The 20,805-nt window shown below is 42.9% G+C and overlaps 1 protein-coding gene across 1 annotated transcript in view; it reads left to right on the top strand.

Moving 5' to 3' along the window:
- The window catches only part of LOC128431222 (fibroblast growth factor 14), a 48,768-nt gene that overhangs the window by 2,480 nt on the left and 25,483 nt on the right, over positions 1–20,805 (top strand). The gene's annotated exons all lie outside the window — the stretch shown is intronic.

The raw sequence follows: 20,805 nt of genomic DNA, 5'->3' as shown, positions 1-20,805 counted from the left end.
CTTCCACTGTTTTATATCCAAAACTTGCTTCCCTGAGATTTCATAAATGTCTCTAACGTTGTTATTACAGCCCAGGGAGCTCGCGTGCGTGTCATTGGGCTCGTGCACTGACGAGGTTCCCCCACGCGCGCGTATTCGTGTTTGGTGCGGCTTCAGCACTCTGGACAGCTCCTCTGAAAAAAAAAACACTGCAGCATTTCCAGCTCCCTCTCGTCCGCGCGTGATGTGCGTGACACGTCGAGAGAAGCTGTGAAGGACGCGTGAGGTCTTCTCAGTGTAAATTCATCCGATGCACCAAACAACACTTCATTCCGCAGCGCTACAGACATGCAACAGGTCCGTCCCCAGACACGAGAGGCAGGATTCTCCCAGACGAACGCCTCTCTGACGCAGAGCAGGACGCACCGTCAGTGGAAAGTAGTAGCACTGTCTCGTACCAGTATCGGTGACGCTATCGCCGAACCCCCCACCCCCACCTTTGTTGCCGGTTATGGTTCGAGATCCTGACGGTGTGGGGACCACATGTCTACGTAACTGCGCGCACTCTCTCTCTCTCTCTCTCTCTCTCTCCGCGGGGCTGCGTCAAGCTGCGCAGTCGAACCGGAGCTCTTCTTTCCTTCAGAATAAAGGTCGTGAGTAATGCGAATCAAGCTGTGAACTCAAACATGAAGGGTTGTCGAGCTGTAGCTGATGTGCACAGTGTGATCAGGAAATAGTGCAAGTGCAGCTCTCTTACTTTTAGAAAATACTCATCTCGTGCATCAAAAGCTTTTCAGATAAAAAAAAAAACCTTTTACGCACGAGTTATACAAACAAGTAAAGATCTGCCCCTGATGGCAAAAGCCTGGTCACCAAACCAGTGTGGATTTAGGAATACCAGTGAGTGTTGGGTTAAATAGTTTAGATTATTGAGCACAAATAAACAGTCTGTGAATAACCAATAAGAGTTTGGGACTAAAAGCCATGTGGCTCATACTCGAGTGGAATGATTTATTCTTTTAATTTCAAGTGTTTCATCCTCAATAGGCAGTTTATTTCCTTCATTTTCCATCAAGACACATGGAAAATAACAGTCTTCTCATAAACCTTATTTAAATGTATCATAAGGAAACAGATCTGCACTGGAGATAAGGACACGTGCTCCAAAAGCTCAATCCTCACCTTGGTGTGGTTTATTGTGAAGGTGCCGAGCGGAACGCGTGTTGTGTGGAGGTGCTCAGACTTGGTTGCTGGTTGGGTATAGATAGTCAGTGCACCTTCTCTCGCGCCACCGGCCCGTCGGTCGTCTCCAGCGCGGCTGTAGAAAGCAGACACCGGAGAAGCGCGCGGAGGAACCAGGAGCCAGACCCCGGTCTCCATCTCCTTCATCTTCTTCCTTCTTCTTCTTCTCATCATCATCCCTTAAGTTTCTGGTGTGGTTGTGGTGGGGGGCAGCAGAGCCGTATAGTCCAGCAGTTTCTTTTCAACAGCAAGGTGAGGAAGAGGAGGAGGAGGAGGAGGAGACGGAAAGACAGCAGCAGCAGTATCCTGGCGCACTGGAGCTGATGGATTATTGAGAAGTGGAGGCCGAAACGGGGATGAAATATTCATGAGGACTTTGTTCTAAAGAGAGAAAACAGTGAGCGGGACACTACAGAGGCTCCTGCAGTGATTCACCTGCCGCTCCAGCTGCCTGACGCGCTCCCACTGACCAGAGAGGAGCGGAGGACCACCGCTGGAGGAGGAGGAGGAGGAGGAGGAAGAGGAGGACGCTGCATCTGTGGGTGAGCACCAGTGTGTCTGAGTGTGTTTTTGGAGGGGACCCCCCTCTGCTGCAGTACTTTACCGCTGTGTGGATTCTGGGATGACACCGACTTGCTGACGGACAAGTCGGTATCCGCACCCCCCTCCCCTCCTCCTGGACGGACGGACCCACCGACCCCCTGCGCTCCCCACTAATATGCAATGGTTTTTTGTGCAGAAGCCGACAGCCGCCGCGTACCGCCGACTTCACGCTAGCGCCGCCGCATGCCTGTCCGCCGCCGCCGCTCCTCTCCCCGCGCCGTGCGGCAGACGACGCCATTTGAAGAGGAGCACCCGCGGGGTTCTCGCTCCGCGGCGGCCGGGCGGCAGCAGCAGCACCGACCGCTCCTCCGCCGCTGAGGAGCACCGGCCGCTGGGGCAGCCGGAGGCGGCGACCAGCGAGACAAGCGCCGCAGCGGTCGCTCTTTTCCTGCCGCACGGGGACGACGTCGACGCGGAATACGTGCAGCTGCTGGTCTCGGGGCTCGCGGAGGAACCGGGCGAGAAGCCGGGCGACGAGCCGGGTTCCCTGCTCCTCTTATGGTCTATGGTGCAGATCGGGGCTCCGAAGCACCGCCGAACTGAGCCCAACAGCTGGCCGGCTCTGCTGGCATGCAAACAGAGGGGCGTACTAGCCCCCATGCGGTGGGTGAATCTTAGGCTGCCGCATCCGGAGCGCCTCTCGTCCCCCACCTCCTCTTCCTCCACCACCTCCTCCTCCTCCCCCCCCGTCTCGGCCAAATCCATGCGGTTTATTTGGAACAACATTTTCAGCAAAGGATCGCATATGCTGCAGTGTCTTTGTGGCAGGAGCCTCAAGAAAACCAAGAACCCAACTGGTGAGTTTGTGTGCGTGTGCGTGTGGTGGGGGGGTGAGAGAAGGACACTTTATTGGTTGTCTGATCTGTGGCGTGCACGCTGGAGTGTGTGCTTGTGTGTGTCCCCCCCCTGAGACTGCACTGGTCGCCTGCTCGCTGGTGTCTGTCTGCAATTGTGCAGCAAGTGAGTGGACTACAGGGTAGGGAGGGGGAATTATGATGTGGGGTGGGGGCGCAGAGTCGGGGGGGGGGGGGGGGGGGGGATAACTTGTTAGCACAGGTTGCTCCTACGCTGACCACAGTGGCAGTGCGTGCAAGAAATAAAAATAAACGTGCGTGCGTGTGTGGTGGAGATGTTGCAGAAAGCCAAGTGTAATGCAGCATGCAGAAGCGTTCAGGCTCCAGTAACCGGCATGATTAAACAGCACATGGCTTTATTTAGACTGGCACCGTGGATGTACAGTGTGGCACATACGATAAGGAAGAGTCTCAGTGTCTTTCTGTCTCTTCTCATGGCTGCAGACAACACAAACTCCTCCTCGTGCACAGACAACATCAGAGGGATGTGGGTCCAGATGTGTCAACAATCTGGCCTGGGACACCCGTCTGTCTCGTGTCCCTGCAGGCTGTTCATCACCAGGGTGCAGGGACAATGTAATGAAGAGGGAATTCACTTTAGCTCTTCTCTCTCTCTATTGGAGCAAGGGGTGCGTTTATTTGTTGAAAGCTTTGACCAAATAGTTTGATTTGTTTTCCATCAGTTCTTCCACCCTCCGCTCCGGGGTGAGGGCAGGGCAGGCATTGACACTGGCACTGCAACAGGAAGTGGATGTTGTTGACACTATTGGGATATTGACATTGCAAACGTGGGCCCCTGTATCCTCCACACCGTGTTTAGAGGACAACTGCGGGCTCAATGAGGCCAAAGAAAAGTTGTGGTCAGATGTAGGTCGGTGTTCTTTATGAACAGAGAGGACAGTTGTTCCTTTAACCAGCTCTGAACTTGGAATGATAAGGTAATTTAATGGATGGGTCATTTCACAGAGCATCCAGAAGTTTGCCAAAACTTCCAAACTTTTTTTTGGACACTCTACTTAGAAAAGTGTTTGTCAGACCATTGTCTTCCCATTGAGCTCTGTTACATTTGACTTTTCCATATATTCATAATTTTTTTAAACTCAACAATTAATCAGTTATATTATTTTATAGGCTATACAAAATAACCTATTACACATAAGTCTAATATTTAATATGTATCACTATGATACACTGGGGGGGGGGGGGGGGGGGGGGTTGTTTTAGAGTATTCCTGCATATTGGGACTCTTTCTGCTTTATTGTGGTGTGCCGCTTCCGTACACCTGTGGCTAAACAGGAAGTGGAGTTTTCTGATGGAGGGATGAGGGAGAGGACGACGGGAGTGACGCGTTAGTTTTCCGGCACATTCCTAGTCTCCACCGACACGACTCGACACAGTCAAGATAGTTTAATATGGTTGCCAGGATGTGAACTCGTTATGAAGTTCAGTAAAGTTGTTAGAAAGACGACAGAGGAGAAGCTAAAGAAGCTAGCGACAGGTGGCTAATTAGTTAGCTAATTAGCGGACCACTCGGAGTGTGTCTCCAGGACTTCCGGTAGAGACTCGAACCTTCCTTTAATATATTACTCGACAGATTCTTGACTGAGGCCCCAAGATAGAGTTCCTTCCCAGCGTGAGTAACCCTTCAATTCCCTTGACTAAGTTGTATTCCCATCTTAAAAACTATTTAAACTGCTAAAAAGGACTGGTCTGCATCAAGGGCATGAGGTAAACATAATATACAGTCATACGGATAATTGGAAGGGTAATTTATTTATGAACCAAACTGTAAATCATGTTAATTACTGCCTTGTTTAATTTGTTATAATAATAAGCTAACTTTATTTATATGTTGTATTTTTATGCAGAGCCTGAAACAAGGTTTTTTTCCAGTGTCTGAATTCAGTGGCAGTTCATCAGTCCTCAATTGAAGGAACATTACACTAAATGAAACAACCAACACATTGTGTTCGTTGTGGTTTATCGTGCTGTATAAGTGGAAAGAGTTCTTCACACAGTCGGTCCTTTGCATGTCTTCTCTATACATTTGAATCTATATGCAGTTACATGTAGTGAATGCTGGAGTAACCAAAGACAAGTGAAAGCATTGAGCACACAAAACACAGTGGATGTCCTGATGCTGTGATGAGGTCAGAGACATTAATGCTGTGTCCACTCTTTGTCCCTGAATCCCTAAACAATCATTTTATTTCCCTGTTAGTTGCAGAGCACCGTCCCTCTGCTTTAAAGCTGATGCACCGGGACAGAGACGCTCAACTTCAGCACCACGGACAGCTCACAGCCAGTTTCCCCTTGAGTTTTAATGTCTTTGATTTTTGGTTCAATACTTAAACGATATTTGTGAAAAGCCTGTCGGTCTTTCCTCAGAACCTACTTGTACCTGATCAACAGGTCAAGGAAGAAGGCACAACTATGACGCTGTGCCATTGATGAGAAAAACACAGAAGCAGAACATGCTCAACACTAAAGATAAAGCCTTAATCTCACAGGTTAAAGATGAAAACAAACACTGGCACAGATGGAAGGACAAAATTGTAGCATAGATGTTAACAGTTGTGTTAACTGCTTCTTTTCACTGCCTGCCAACGCAACACTGCCTGGAATTCTGTTTGTGGTTCTGTTTGACGTCCTCTGGGCTCAGTGTTTCTGCTTTAATTCCCTTTTACACAACATTCCCCTTTGATGAATTGCTTGAAGCGGGACCGGCTGGATTAAAGCGGGACTTAAAACGAACTCGTAGTTATGCTGCAGGTTCAAAGTCATGTCATTAAATTGACACACTTGCATACTGTAGCTCTGATGACTTATGATGGTTGAATGTGCTTTTGATCAGTCAAATTAGAAATAAAACAGCTGTGATGCTATTGCAGGATGTCATTAGGGTTAGAGGTTTTTGTTTATATCCACGTGGATCTGTGTTGCTTTTAATGTTGCTGCCACAATGAGTGGTGGGGCAGCATTTTCTCCTTTACTTTCATTAGGGATGGTCCAGTGTTTTCTGTGGTGAAACAGCTGTTATTATGGCAGCTATTGAAATACTTCTAACTGTATTAGAATTAGATTTTCGACCGCACCCTTGGTATGTGCACAAACCCCCAGAAATCCACTGTGATGTTTTAAATAGTTGAAATACAAATTAATTAAATGCAAGTGAATTAGAAACTTGGCATAAACTTGTATTTAAGTTTTGGTTTGTGAGATGATTAATGAAAGCATATTTCACCCACCCACCCCCACACACAGTGGGAAGGCAGAGAAGATTGGCAGTACATACTGTAAACTATCTCTGAGAGACACCAGCAGCCAGACTTGTGGATTTATAGCTGCCAGCAGCATTAGCTGTCACTTCCTCCTTTAGTTAAAGAAATCGTACTGTATGAGCTCTTTACCTTGGCGTTTTTTTATTTTGTGGGTTTGTGTGTGTATATGTGTGTTGGTGGAAAATACACTCGGTGGTGAAATACAGAGCTGTTGTAGGGAGAGTTTTGTTGACTTAGCGTTTGTTGGTGTTTTTCCTCTGAATTGCAATATTTAGTAAAGCTCTACAGGGAAAGCAGAGATACAGGTTTGTTTAGTGTGTATGGATGTTTGAGTTTGTGTTGCATGTTATGATGATTCACTTAGAACCAGGCTAGAATTGTTTTTTATTTCTCTTTGCTGTTTTAGAGTTAAAAACTTTGGAACATAACAAAAATCCAAAGATGCTGCAGTGTTGTTACACTTCCTAATAAAACAAGTTACAAAAAGATTGAAAATATATATATTTTGAAGCTGTACTAAGACAGAAACCCTCATTCTAACACCAGAAGAAAGACCACAGGGTCAAGGCTTCTCCCTATACGAGCCGGAAGGTGCTCAGTCACACCCCCATGTGAGTTTTGATATTTAAAGTTTGATTGTGTGAGAAGAGGTCAGATTACATTAGCATGAATATTCATATGACTTTTTATGGCCAATGTTCATCTTACAGTTTAACATGGCTGCATCTTAACAAAAGCATCTGAAAACAACTTGTAGACTTCTAGCATTGTTAAAAAAGTACTGTAGACCTAATAACAAATACATTGATTGTCCTTCAGCTGCTTCAAGATGAAAGCCACTTAATAATTCACTGGTTTTGTAATTTTTGTGTGAAACAGCAGATAATTTATTAGTGAAAAATTCAGTCTCCCCCCACTTACAGTAAAACAACATGTACAGGATGAATATACAGTGAATGGCTATTTTTGACACAGGTCAGGTCCCACTGCTCTGTAGCCTCTTCCTTTGTGAATGGAGCTCCAGTGTCGTAAATGGGATGAACCAGCATCGATATCATTCATTGTTAAAATAAATAAGGCCCAACATTACTCGATGCCTCATGTCCCATGTGACGTGACCCAGATAGAGACTTGCACCCACGCACACACATGCACGCAGATGCCTGCTCACCTCCTCTGGAGAGTTGCCATTAAGGCATCGCACTCTATATTTTATTTAAACCCTGGAGTATAGGCGTCGGGTTGGTGCCAACTTGGATTTGTCTCTGCAAGTGAAAGGTCCACACAAACGTAGTTATTTTAAATATATTGTATTTAATTTTATCTCCAGTTTGTGATTCTTAAAACGTTGCAGAGATCTGCACTCAGAAGTAATTTTGCTGGATAGAGGAATATTTATATTTTCCCCCAAGCTTGCAACAAAGTGAATTTGTGTGTCTCTTCCTCTGTTTCTGGATTGCGTGCTGCTACGTTTCTGAAAGGTGATGAGTTGACAAAAAAGTGACAGTCCTAGTGATGTCTGTCCTCTAAGGTCACATGGAGGGTTTTGGTGCAGCACTCTAATACACTCCCTTGGTGTGTGTGTGTGTGTGTGTATATGAGAGTGAGACAGCATGCTCATTAGCTCATGGCCTCACTGTCTAAATACACTGAGTCTGCAGAAAACATTATGACTTTGCTGGCTTTCGCCTGAAAGCATCATGTACGTCACACTTACAGACACACAGAGAAAATGTCAACTAATCACGCGTGTAACACACGCAATGCCATCACACGTCCTTTTATATAACTAAACAAACTACTTTGTTAGCAGGAAACTCCATAAACTTGAATTTGCAGATGAAAGGCCAAAATTATGCAGTATTTCTTATCCATCCATCCAGTGGCTGGGGCCAATCCCAGCTGACAGTGGAGCGAGCTGGTCACCAGCCCATCCCAGCACTGACATACACAGCCAACCATCCACACATTCACACCTATAAACCATTTAGAGTCCTATTTACCTGCATGTTGTCAGACTGAGGGAGGAAGCTGGAGTACCTGGGAAAAACCCCACACAGCCACAGTTAACTGTTAACTCATTCATATCAGAGTAAATGATGACTGGGTTCCTTTTACCAAGTTTTTGCTTAATCCTGCTGATAACAAACTGAGAACGTTGGCGGTGGTTGAAATAAACTACTGTTGTTAAGTCTGGTTCAGCAGTTATGAGTCTATAATCTTCAAAATGAACGATGGATCATGATGTGAGTGTGTGTGAGAGAGTGTGTGTGTTTGTGCGCACGCGTGTGCATGTATGTTTGGACAGCCCTCGCTCCAGGTTTCTGTCAAGAGAGAAGTGAGTGCTGAGTGATATTTTTCCAAGTGCACTTAAAAAGCAGCAGGGCAACAAAGGCTCCACTAAGACGTGTTTTCACAGACTGAATGATAAGAAGCAGAGAAAACACTCGACAACAACTCGGTCTCGCTCGGAATCGCTGCATAAAAACAGTTTAATTTTTCCGGATGGAAATACAGAATATACATAGTGACTGTGCTGTAATGCAACAGGACTGAAGGATGAGGCTGGTGATTCTTCCTTTACAAATTAATAACAACTCAAGTTGCGCTTAACAGCTTCCTCCAGAGTTTTCAGCAGTTATCCACAGTACTTTGTTTGGCCTTAAAGGGGAGTTCCAGTATTTGGGAAAACTTAATCTTATGTGGCAGCTGTGACAGACAACAATCTCTCCACTGAAGATGTTTTTCATAAGTAAAAGACTAAAATTGTCATTTGAGCTCTTTGCTAAGAATCTGGCCCCTTTCTGTAATTCTCTATAATTTTAAAGCTTAAGGTAAAAAAACAACCCTTTATTTTTTGATTCCTTTGTATTCTATTGCCATATATTTTGCGAAGCACTTTTAACTTTGTTTTGTAAAGTGTTATACAAATAAACCCATTGTTACTATTATTTAAACATTCATGGAAATGCTAAGTGGCTTCTGTGGACTTCTCATTGTTTTTCATCCTGCTTCTTCTTTTATCTTTCTTTGTTCTCAACAACTTTATCCTACCTCTCACTCACACATACTTGAGCTGACGTTCAGTCTTCCCATGTCTGCATTTAACCTTCTGCTTGATGACAGCCCTGCATGACATAATCGCCATATCTGCCCCTCTGTGTGTGTGTGTGTCTGTGTGCTTGTGCATGAGGCCACATTTAAGGAGTGCATTTTCCAAGGAGTCCATTGAGTTGGTGTGTTGGTTTGTGTGTATTGGTAATGGACTTTGAATTGATACTGAAGGTAGCAGAGCGGAGAATAAAGGCTGCTTTAGGCAAAGCTGAACCAGGTAAGATCCTCTTTACACCGGAAACATCCGTCCTGACTTATTTATACTTATATTCCGTTTAAAATATTTTTAAAAAGTTTTTCTAACATCAATTTGACATATAGTAAAGAGAGTATTAAAAGTTGTCAAAACGTATACATGTGAAGTTATTGTATGTTAACTATATACGTTTGTCTAAAGTTAAACCAACCAATTAGTCAGAAAAGCGTGAAAACAAACTGAGTCAACCTGATCTTCTCAAATTCATTATTTTACCACATAAACCTATAATAGAAAAAATTATAAATTCCTATTTCTCTGAGGTTTAACAGGATAATTTATGGGACCAAAGCTGTTGTATTTTATTTGCTGTGTAAAAGAACCGTGACTATTAATCTCAACTCATACCACTCAGGGCTTACGTGATGTATTGACTGTGAATTTAGAGGCAGTTTAAAGTTTGTTTATGATGACAGAGACTGAGAAGGGACTCACCACACACAGGGACACTAGAGAAACTGCTGTGCTCTTTGTCATCGTTGATAAGTCAGGCGTCACACTGTAGTGTCTGTCTGGAGGACAAACGGCCGAGCCATATTCTGACATGACAGAAATTAATTGCAAGACAAATGACGCACGACAAAGCTGAAGTTCGGTCAGACTCTGGAATGAGTCATGTGTTTGAGAAGTTGGCTCAAAAAAAGATTCAAAGTATACACCTCACTTTAGAGTCTAAAATGTAAACATTCTCCCCTGAAAACTCTGCTAACTTTGAATCATTTGGAGGATAATGTTGGTCCTCAATCTTTATTTTATCCTAATGGCGTTAGAAAACGTAATAGAACAATGTTTGAGTCCATCTTTCATTACTTCCACCACCTCCCTTCCTTGTCTGTGGCACTCACCCCGAAGCCTGATGGGTCCTATACTGAAGACATAAATCTTTAGAAAAGTAGGTCACAAAGTACAACATGTAGTTTTAAAAACGCTCTGTAATTTCCTCAAACAGCTACGGAGTGTAGTTTTTTTGTGTGAATTGTGTGTTTGTCAGGGAGTATTTTTTGCTGCAGATTTATACCCACTTTTCTGTATTTTCAGCAGCAGGATGGTGTGAGTGGGACAAAATAATTTACAGTATCAGGAACACGTCGCCCAGAACACATTGTCGCTCACTGATTTATGGAGGCTATGTGGCACAGAGGAATAAACTGTATTAGATCTGTTAGAGGGATAAAGTTATTGCCGGTTTTCCAGAATAACAAAAGTAAAAAGCTCATCTGAGTTATAACATCAAATGGGGTAAAATGAGAGTACGCTCTGTGCACTGAGAAGGTTCAGTCCAGTTTCATGCCCATTTGTCCAGTTCTGAATTAATACCTACGTGTGTTATGAGCAGCTTAATACCTCGATGGACACAGATGTTAAACGCTTATTGTATTTTAAACCCTCAACACTTATTCGTGCTGAGCTGCTCTGCTGTTAGATCTGTATTGTATCTGTGACAGTTTGGATTAGTCTTATTTTGGCTCACAGGCAGAATGGGTTTCTCTACTGGACCATTTTTGCTGAACTGCTCATGTCATCATTGTCAGAGGATTTACTGTACACATACGCACAAGCACATGGATTTCAAGGTCCCGAAAGTGCAGTGGTAACTGTGGTAAGACCATTATATCCAGGCTGGTGCAAACTAGTCTGCCTCAGAAATGTCTTTCACGTCATTGAGATCTGGTGTAATCTGCGCCAATTGTTATCACTACTTTATTTATCTAGAGTTTAGGAGGTTTAAGGAATAACACTTTTTTAATAAGCTGTAAGCTGAAGACATTTCATTGCTCCGACTGTAACTTCCTGGTTCCGCTGTCGAAGCAAATTACCAGTCCTCTCCCAGCATGTGCTCGGCTGTGGGCGGCACTGAAAACATTTTCTTTTGTCGAGCCAGGAATTTGTGACAGAGTTTTATCTCTTGTCATTTATCTTCCTACGCTTTGTGTTCTTAATATTGAAAAACGAATTATATGTCTTATTCAGTCGGCAGCACATGTAGAAAGCGCAGGAAAAAAACACGGCTAAAGAAAATAACGAATAATTTGTCCGCAGCAGCAAATATAAAGTACAAATTGACAAGTTGCCGCTGCTTTTTATGCTTCAAAAAATGATTTTAAACTTAAGCAAAGGTCAGGGGGATTAAAACCAGCTCCAAGGGTACAGACTTTTCTCTGATGCCCAGGGTTGTGACAGCCTGACGAACCTAATAACAATGAGCCATGCACGACGTGACTGACTCATTACAGAGAGGGCTGAAGTCAACGGCTCAGAGGCATGAGAAGGAAGTCACTGCCGTTACTCATTAAAGGACCAGTGTATGTGTGATGTATGTACAGAGCTGTCCTGAGTTATTGCAGATAACTGTACTGCACAGTGAAGCGGTACACATATATTTTAGAACAGCAGTGTCACAGGGAGATGGATGTTTGTTGCATTTAGCTGAAGGAATAGAACAAGAAGAGAATCTCAGTGGGAATATTCAGATCCTTATGTAAAAGTACAGGAATGATAGAAATACTGCATTACAACTCGATCCGAAGGTATTAACAGCAACATGTAGATAAAATATTAAAGCAAAAGTACTATTTTTGGTCCCTCTGATTAATATATCAGTGTACATGGCATAATTAGAAATACAGAAGCATCAGTGTGGTAGCAGCATGTCACTGTGGTACAGTGCCTTGCATAAGTATTCACCCCCTTTGGACTTTTCTACATTTTGTCATGGTATAACCCCAGATTAAAATTTATTTCATCGTGAGTTTATGTAATGGACCAACACAAAATAGTGCATCATTTGGAAGTGGGGGGAAATATTACATGGATTTCACAATTATTTACAAATAAAAGTCTGAAAAGTGTTGAGTGCATATGTATTCACCCCCTTTACTGTGAAACCCCTAACAAAGATCTGGTGCGACCAATTGCATTCACAAGTCACATTTGCAAGTCACATAATTAGTAAATAGGGTCCACCTGTCTGCAATTTAATCTCAGTATAAATACACCTGTTCTGTGACGGACTCAGAGTTTGTTGGAGATCATTACTGAACAAACAGCATCATGAAGACCAAGGAGCTCACCAAACAGGTCAGGGATAAAGTTGTGGAGAAATATGAAGCAGGGTTAGGTTATAAAAAAATATCCAGAGCTTTGAACATCTCTCTGAGCACCATAAAATCCATCATAAGAAAATGGAAAGAATATGGCACAACCGCAAACCTACCAAGAGGAGGCCGTCCACCCAAACTGAAGAGTCGGACAAGGAGAAAATTAATCAGAGAAGCATCCAGGAGGCCCATGGTTACTCTGGAGGAGTTGCAGAGATCCACAGCTGAGGTGGGAGAATCTGTCCACAGGACAACTATTAGTCGTCTACTCCACAAATCTGGCCTTTATGGAAGAGTGGCAAGAAGAAAGCCATTGTTGAAAGGGATCCATAAAAAATCCCGTTTGGAGTTTGCCAGAAGCCATGTGGGAGACACAGCAAACATGTGGAAGAAGGTGCTCTGGTCAGATGAGACCAAAATTGAACTTTTTGGCCTCAATGCAAAACGCTATGTGTGGCGAAAACCCAACACTGCCCATCACCCTGAGCACACCATCCCAACAGTGAAACATGGTGGTGGTAGCATCATGCTGTGGGGATGCTTCTCTTCAGCAGGTACAGGGAAACTGGTCAGAATAGAGGGAAAGATGGATGGAGCCAAATACAGGGAAATCCTTGAAGAAAATCTGATGCAGTCTGCAAAAGACTTGAGACTGGGGCGGAGGTTCATCTTCCAGCAGGACAATGACCCTAAACATACAGCCAGAGCTACAAAGGAATGGTTTGGATTAAAGAATGTTAATGTCTTAAAATGGCCCAGTCAAAGCCCAGACCTCAATCCAATAGAGAATCTATGGCAAGACTTGAAGATTGCGGTTCACAGACGGTCTCCATCCAATCTGACTGAGCTTCATCTTTTTTGCCAAGAAGAATGGACAAACCTTTCCATCTCTAGATGTGCAAAGCTGGTAGAGACATACCCCAAAAGACTTGCAGCTGTAATTGCAGCGAAAGGGGGTTCTACCAAGTATTGACACAGGGGGGTGAATACTTAGCACCCAACAGATGTCAACTTTTTTGTTCTCATTATTGTTTGTGTCACAATAAAATTTATTTTGCACCTCCAAAGTACTATGCATTTTTTGTTGATCAAACGGGAAAAAGTTTATTTAAGTCTATTTGAATTCCAGTTAGTAACAGTACATAATGGGAAAAAGTCCAAGGGGGGTGAATACTTATGCAAGGCACTGTAGTTGCTGGACATATACTTTATTAACAGTTTTATATACAGGGACAGCAGATAAATCCTTTGGGGTTGTGAGATGATTAATAGAAGAGGAAAGAAGAAGCAAAGCTCTGATTCTCAAACCAGTTTTCAGTTTTTCTCTCATCTTTGATCTTGCCTTTATATTGGATCATTTCAACATAAAACCATGTGAGAAGTGTGTGAGGGATGTGGAAGGAGGTGTGGAAAAATGAAAGGATGACGCTGGATGAATGACAGCTTCAGGAAGAGAGACTGAGCGAGCTGTAGGATAAGTGGAGAAGATGAAGTATTTTCATGAGAGTGTACTTGCGTCTTGAGTGACTGCACTGCCTGATCTATATATAGATCCGCACAATGCACAAGCTATATATAGACCCAGTGTTCAATAGTTAAACAACCTGCGATATAATGCAAGAAAAGACATTATAAACACTAAGTCTAGACACAGTGTGTAACAAACTGAGATTGTGTCCGACTATAGAGCTGTTAACGCTGATTCCGTCTTCTTTCCTCCTCCACCAAGCTTTGACTCTCAGCTCCCCCCCTTTAATTCAAACTCTTGCTCGGAGGAGTTCTCCCTTCAGTCTCTGGAGTTATCTCTTCCCCCATCCCCGCCTTTCTTCTCCCCGCTCCTCTCGTTGTCCTCTGTAGTTCTTATTTCTTTTTTCGGGGGAAAGATCTGGGGCGCTTATGTAACCTGGTCTGATGCAGACGTCTTCCATTTTCAGCTGCTATCATTTTGCGTAGACAATTGCCGCTGATGACTTAGGCCCCTGACTGTATATACTTCAACAGTCACATCTGGACTCTGGGAAATGCTCCTAAACACTGTGTTACACTGCTGCTTTTTGATTGGCTTATTATGATACTTCATACAATTAGATTGTGTTTACTGAATCTCACTGTAGCTTTGAAATATCAGGACGGCAGGCAGCCATCATGAATGACATTGAATTAGAACTGATTGAATGATTCTAAACCATAGACTGTAAATAAAGATGGATGTCAGCACTGCTCCGCAAAGGTGAGCCAAACTGTCTCAATCATGGATGGACAGATATTTATGACCCTTAAAGTCATGATTAGTAAAACCTCAAATGTATCAGTGGCAATAATACAGACCCTCTCTATATCTGTAATAATGCACACAACTTTTTCTGTTGGTGCTAGGTTACAAGGGCTGGCCCATTTTATATATTTAGTCGGTGTTTCCGGTCGTGGCAGAAAGTTTTATGTGATAATAAAGCTACTTTGAGTGTTGTGACTCCCAGACTCCTGTGTATTATCTGTTACCAGGTAGATCTCGTCTTTGGAATGTTCGGGGTGAGAGAGGAGTCGGTACATCAGAGAGAAGGAGAAAGAGGGGAGGGGGATTCAAGACAGCAGACAGAGATAGAAAAGGGAGGAAGGGGGGAGTTATGAATGAATAATTTAGTCCCTCCATTCCCTCTCTCCTCCTCCCCGCTGAGATGGGATGTACAAAGATAGAGGAGAAAAAAGAGAAGAGAGGAGAAGAGCTATGATACAGAGCTTTATTTTCCCTTAAGATGGGTGTTTAATTGTTGCCAGTAAAAACTTTAAAAGTTGCACAATTTGAAGCCATCAATCCATCCTGACAAAGACCCTATGGTCGTATAAAAGGTTATATAAGTCAATTGAGTTGAAATAATACAAATATCTGATATGTGTTTTCTCCAAATTTCATACATCTTTTGAACTATGCTAGATGATGCATCATTGTCCCATCAGAATAGTTAGATATCTGGTTATCTGGTTTTATGCTCACACACATTTGTATACAAGGTGAAGAGCCCTGCAGATCTCACACTATCCAGTGCAGCACCTCTACTGATTGATCTGGTGTCTGAGAGGCTGCTGTTGACCTTTACACGCTGGATAGGACCTGGCAGAAAGAAGAGGTACCGTTTAATAACAAAGGGGTCAGCTCTCTTTCTTTCATTTTCATATCAATAGGCTGAAGTTGAAACTGAGATCGAAAAATGCTTCAGAATCAGAGGGGTGTTGCTCTTAGAAGCTTAATAGCCCCCCCCTCCTCTGTCTGTATTTGTATCTTATAGTCAACACAGTAGTTTTTTACATATTTTAACTAATGGAACAACATCTTTAATCAAGCATTTCACCTATAGTGTGGGAACCTGACCCGTCCCCACAGTTTCTGATGAGTTGGGCCAGGTGTCCCTTGTGGGATTGTTTTGACAGAGAAGAAAGACTGTGTGTGTGTGTGTTTTCATGCAGCAACAGGGTCCAAGTGTGTGTTTGTGTTTGAGAACGAAGCGGCCCACAGACGCAGCAGAAAGAGACGCAGTATGATGAATGAAACTGATCCCAGATGTTCCCATGCAGGTGCACGCTCGCTCCCTCCTTTCCTGAGGCACTACCTGCGTCACTAATCACCCGTTACCTAGGTAACAGTGGATTTCCCCGTGTCTGTGCCCCTGCTAGTGTGTGTCTGTCTGTGTGTGTGTGGGTGGTGTCTGAATTATGACTCATCCTGCTCAGTTCACAGTGGCTATCCTCACACTCCTGTCTGGGGAAACACCCACCCACATCTATTACCTCCCTGTCTGTCTCTCCTCCTCCTCCTCTATCGCTCCATTTCTCATCTCCCTTCATCTCCCGTCTCTCCTCTGTTTTCATACCCACAGCCTGAGGTATTAAACTCTGTTTTACTCGGCATATATTTATACATTAATGCAGTGTTTACCCGTTGCTTTGTTGTTGCTCTCCTGTTTGTTCCCAGCAGGAGAGCAATACATTATTACTTGAATCAGTCAGAGCTGCCACCATCGCTGCTCAGACACAGATGAGAGCGCTACCTGCAGTGCTGCTGTTTGACAAATGATCTCAGGGGAGGGGTCTCAGTCTGAATCAGGGGTACCCCAACTTTTCAGCCTCTGACCCCCGAATGTAAGAACTCACAGACTTGTTACCCCATCCCCGAATTTGACTTCTTTGTAGCGTCCATTTAAAAAATACAAACTACAGCTGAATTAAGTCTAGTTAAGTTATAAAAGTGATCATGGGCCTTTCTTTGTCATGTTCCTTCATACTTAGAGCAAATGTTAAAACAATTATACTTTGTCCTCGATATTCCCTGAGAAAACAAAGATCAGGACAGTCATCTTCATCCTCCCACGCCCAACATGTTCAATGCCTCTCTGGGGGTGGTTGAGCAGTTTTAGTTGTTCGGTGCCAGTTCTGTTCAATACCTCTGTCTTTCTTATCGGTGTGGGCAGCACTTCTGTCTTGGTGTGTGAGAACAGAATCATCGAGAGGCTTTTCAGTGCTACTATTTTTTGGGGGCTGATTCATTAGGTTTATTTACATGATGTTGCTCCTAAAAGAACTGTCAATCTGAAGAAAAGGCTGTAGGCACCATATTCAGGGACTACTTATTTTTTCCTCAAAGGGCTAAATTGCATACTGTTTGAAACCTTATTTTAACAAGGATAAGTCTCTCTCCTAATGCGACACTTGCATGTATTATTTTTGGCCTCAGAGTGGTCTTGCCACATTCAGAGGAAACTGGACTCTTACCTGCACACGGACAAGTTCCTCCTTTTCCTCTCCTCAGAGAACTTCAGCATGATTATACTGTTCTTTGTAGCAGGGCTAAAAAACAACCTTAATAAATCTTCGAAGCAAATGTCCTGGCAACATACTGACAGTATTAGCTTTAACGTGTTGTGCATAATTTTTGCATCCAGGGAGGCAACAAATCATTAACAATCCACGCATGAAATATTCATAATTTGTTCCTTTCCCAGTCTGGTCAGGTCTGACTTGTCTCCAGTTATCAACAACTCTGAAATATTGTGTATTAACTCCACCACACAGACTCACAAGATAAAGTATGGTGGTGTTCTCCTTGTGGTGGCTCACAGCTGACATATTACTTGCAGTTTGAACATAATGAATGAAAGAGATCATTTGCGGAGGAATTGAAGATGTTTCCTATCTGCAGCAAATTCTTCCCTTTTATTTAGGATACCTCCATCCTGCAGGCTAGTTTCTTATGAGAAAAGTAGGCCATGAAGGAGGGTGTCTCTAAATCTCACATCTATTCATCCAACTGTAGGTGTAAAATCTGCAGTCTCTGAACAGAGGGGATCTTCTGTAAGCAGCCACCAGAGGCCCCAGATGAGAATAACAGTCACACTTGTAATGTTAATATTGACAAACTACCTGCTGTCTTTATTAAGAAGTAAAGAAAAAACTAAAAAACCTTGGCAACAGAAGTGTTCATAATTTGTTAGTGTCCCCTGGAAACACTTCCGTTGTGTTGTGAGTATTTGCATAGCATTTTTATTATTGCTGTGCATGTTTTGTCAACCTGATGAAGATGTTTTCTGTATTTGCACGTAGCTCTAAGGAACACGATATGAAAGCCTCTCAAACACTTGTTGAGAATTTACAGAGAAATGACATCAAATGAAGTCTGTTAGTTTAAAAAACGTATAGATGTAAAGATTGTCTGGAAAGAAGTAGAATAAGTGATTGAGGTATAGAGGATGAGTCAGTAGAAAGTGCTATTCTCTTTTAGGGCCTGTAGAGGGCACTGTTGCCTCTGCATAGACCTAGAAGTAAATTGTTTCGACACACACATGCAGAAAATCCTCAAATAGAATAGAGATGAATAGGAGTGTGTGTGTGTGTGTGTGTGTGTGTGTGTGTGTGTGTGTTCCCTCAGGAGAGAGCTGGATGTTTAATGAGTGCATTTCATGCACAGTGTGGCATATTTTTCTGCCTACGTGCACGATTTGTGTGAGTGCTCTTCTGTGTATCTATGCCCGTGTGCCGTGAGGTGTGTGGTCTCTCTTTTGGAAGGAATGGACGAATAAGTAGATGGACGAAGGACAGGGAGCAAAGGATGTTCTTTTTGAAGTTGAAGAGCTGTGTCCCACCTTCCCCTGATGTTATAAAAAGCAGCAGAAGAGATTAATTTTAATGTAAATGTAGCTTTGATTTATTCATAACTCCTTCACTTGGTCTGACCTGGATAGAGCCACACACACAACCACACACACACACAAGTGCACTCTTACACACTTGTTATTTTTCTTCTTTTCCTGCTGACAAGTGTGTGAATAATCCTGTGTCAGCAACATGAAGGGCAAAAGAAGGAAAGCCTGGGATCCTCTCTGAGAATCTGGGTTCACCTGCTGTGTTGGGAGACAAGATGAAGATCTGGGATGACAAACTGCTGCTGCTGCTGTGTCGAGATGCATCTTTGAACTGACGGAATAATTGGAGCAAGCAGGCGAAGATTTATCAGAATCCCAGAACACAATGAAACAGACATATTCAGCTCTCCAAGACCTATATAATAAGCCTGTGTCGGCATTATAGCTTTGTATAGAAGCAGGTTTTTAGTCATGCACTCTGCTATCATCAGACCTACATAGAACTACCAGGACCACGATTAGTACAGTTATCTGTGAACTCTATTGTTAGACACACTCTGGTGCCACCTAGTGGGTACAGGGGAAGGCATACATCAAACTTTGATACCTTGCAGATGTGTGTGACTGTGAGTGCGTATTTGAGGAGACTGTGAGTGTGTGACTGTGAGTGTGTGAGTGTGTGACTGTGAGTGTATGACTGACTGTGTGAGTGTGACTTTGTGGTGTGTGTGTTCGCTGTCCATGGTGCTGAAACATTTTCCTTAAAAATGCTTTGACCTCTCACTGGCGTCATGTAGCCTCAAAGTGACAGCTGATTATTTTTTAATGACATCTGCTTCACTTGCTGCCCTCAAGTTCATTTTTGGATCCACATAACTTTTTAAAAAAAAGTATATATTATGAATAGCACTAAAAAGCTGCAACACAACTACTTTTATTATCATCTAATTTGAATGTGAGCAGACCTCAGTGATATGTTACTATAATTTTAAACATAAGAATATGAAGAAATGAATAATCTATATTGGGATCAATAGGCTCTATCCCCATAATGATTGAATCAACCTAACAATTGACAGAGAGACCTTGTATGCAAAGCTGACATTTAGAACTGACACTGGAGGGAATCATTCATCCCTTAAGGGCATGAAAGTGTTATATAAAATTCATGGCAACCTGTCAGTCAGATTTTAACAAAATGGAGGGGATTCTGCTACTTGTTAGTGCTCCAGGAAATGTCACTGTCACCAAAGGCACCAGAGCAAATCCTTAAGAGCTACGACATCCATGAACGAAACTGTTATTTTAAAGGTATTGAATCCCAATCTGTCCAAACATGCTGTACATTATTCTTTGTAAGAACAGGTTTGGAAATGTTCTGGCATTTTCGTTCGACATCATATTCCTTGTTGAAAGATAAATCTAATTTCAGTGCTCTTATTTGTAAATGTTAGACCTTGCACCTAAAGAAACAAATTCACGCTGGCTTGTGAAATGTAGGCAAAACCTAAATAAGAATAAAAATAACCATACATCATTTTAATTGGTCTAATAGTTAGTCCTAAATCTTGCAGCCACAACTTTTACAATCTCACCTGACACTGGTGTTATGTTGTGGAGGAAATGTGGGTGATCTTCATTCAGACCTGCAGTATAGGCTTACAGATGGAAAGCACATGTACAGAAGACAAACCCGAGACCCGGCAGCTCTCAAGCTTATCAGCCTGTCAATCAAGCCCACCTCTTGCATTTTTTAAACCCATTCATTAAGACAGGCTGTCATGAGCTGAGTACAGACGATAGCCCGGTGTGGGATGAACTGGTGAATGAAGCAGGTTTCGTTTTCAGCATTCGATTCCTCAAAATACTGTATGAGTTGCAATCAGGCACAGATTCATATCCTATGTGGCCCAACAAACAATTAAGTACAGAGGGCTGGTTATCACAATGCTTCAATTACTTCTTATTCATATTCTATTTTATTTTCAGATAATTTAAATTTACTTCATAACTAGAAGATCTTAAGCACTTAGATTTAACTTAAGTTCTTGACACATAGCGAATACACTTTTCAATTAAGGAGGCATTTTGCATTGAATGTTTGGAAATATACAATTTGCACATTCAAATAGTGTTTTGGGGTTGAAAACTTTTTACGACATAAAAAACTGTTTTATGTCGTTCATCATGTAGCTATGTGAGGGGTTTTACCTGGAATTAATGGATAAGACAGACGTGTGGGATGGT

Source organism: Pleuronectes platessa, chromosome 24 (assembly GCF_947347685.1).
Source record: "Pleuronectes platessa chromosome 24, fPlePla1.1, whole genome shotgun sequence".
Lineage (NCBI taxonomy): Eukaryota > Metazoa > Chordata > Actinopteri > Pleuronectiformes > Pleuronectidae > Pleuronectes > Pleuronectes platessa.
This window is presented reverse-complemented; position numbering and strand designations above follow the sequence as displayed.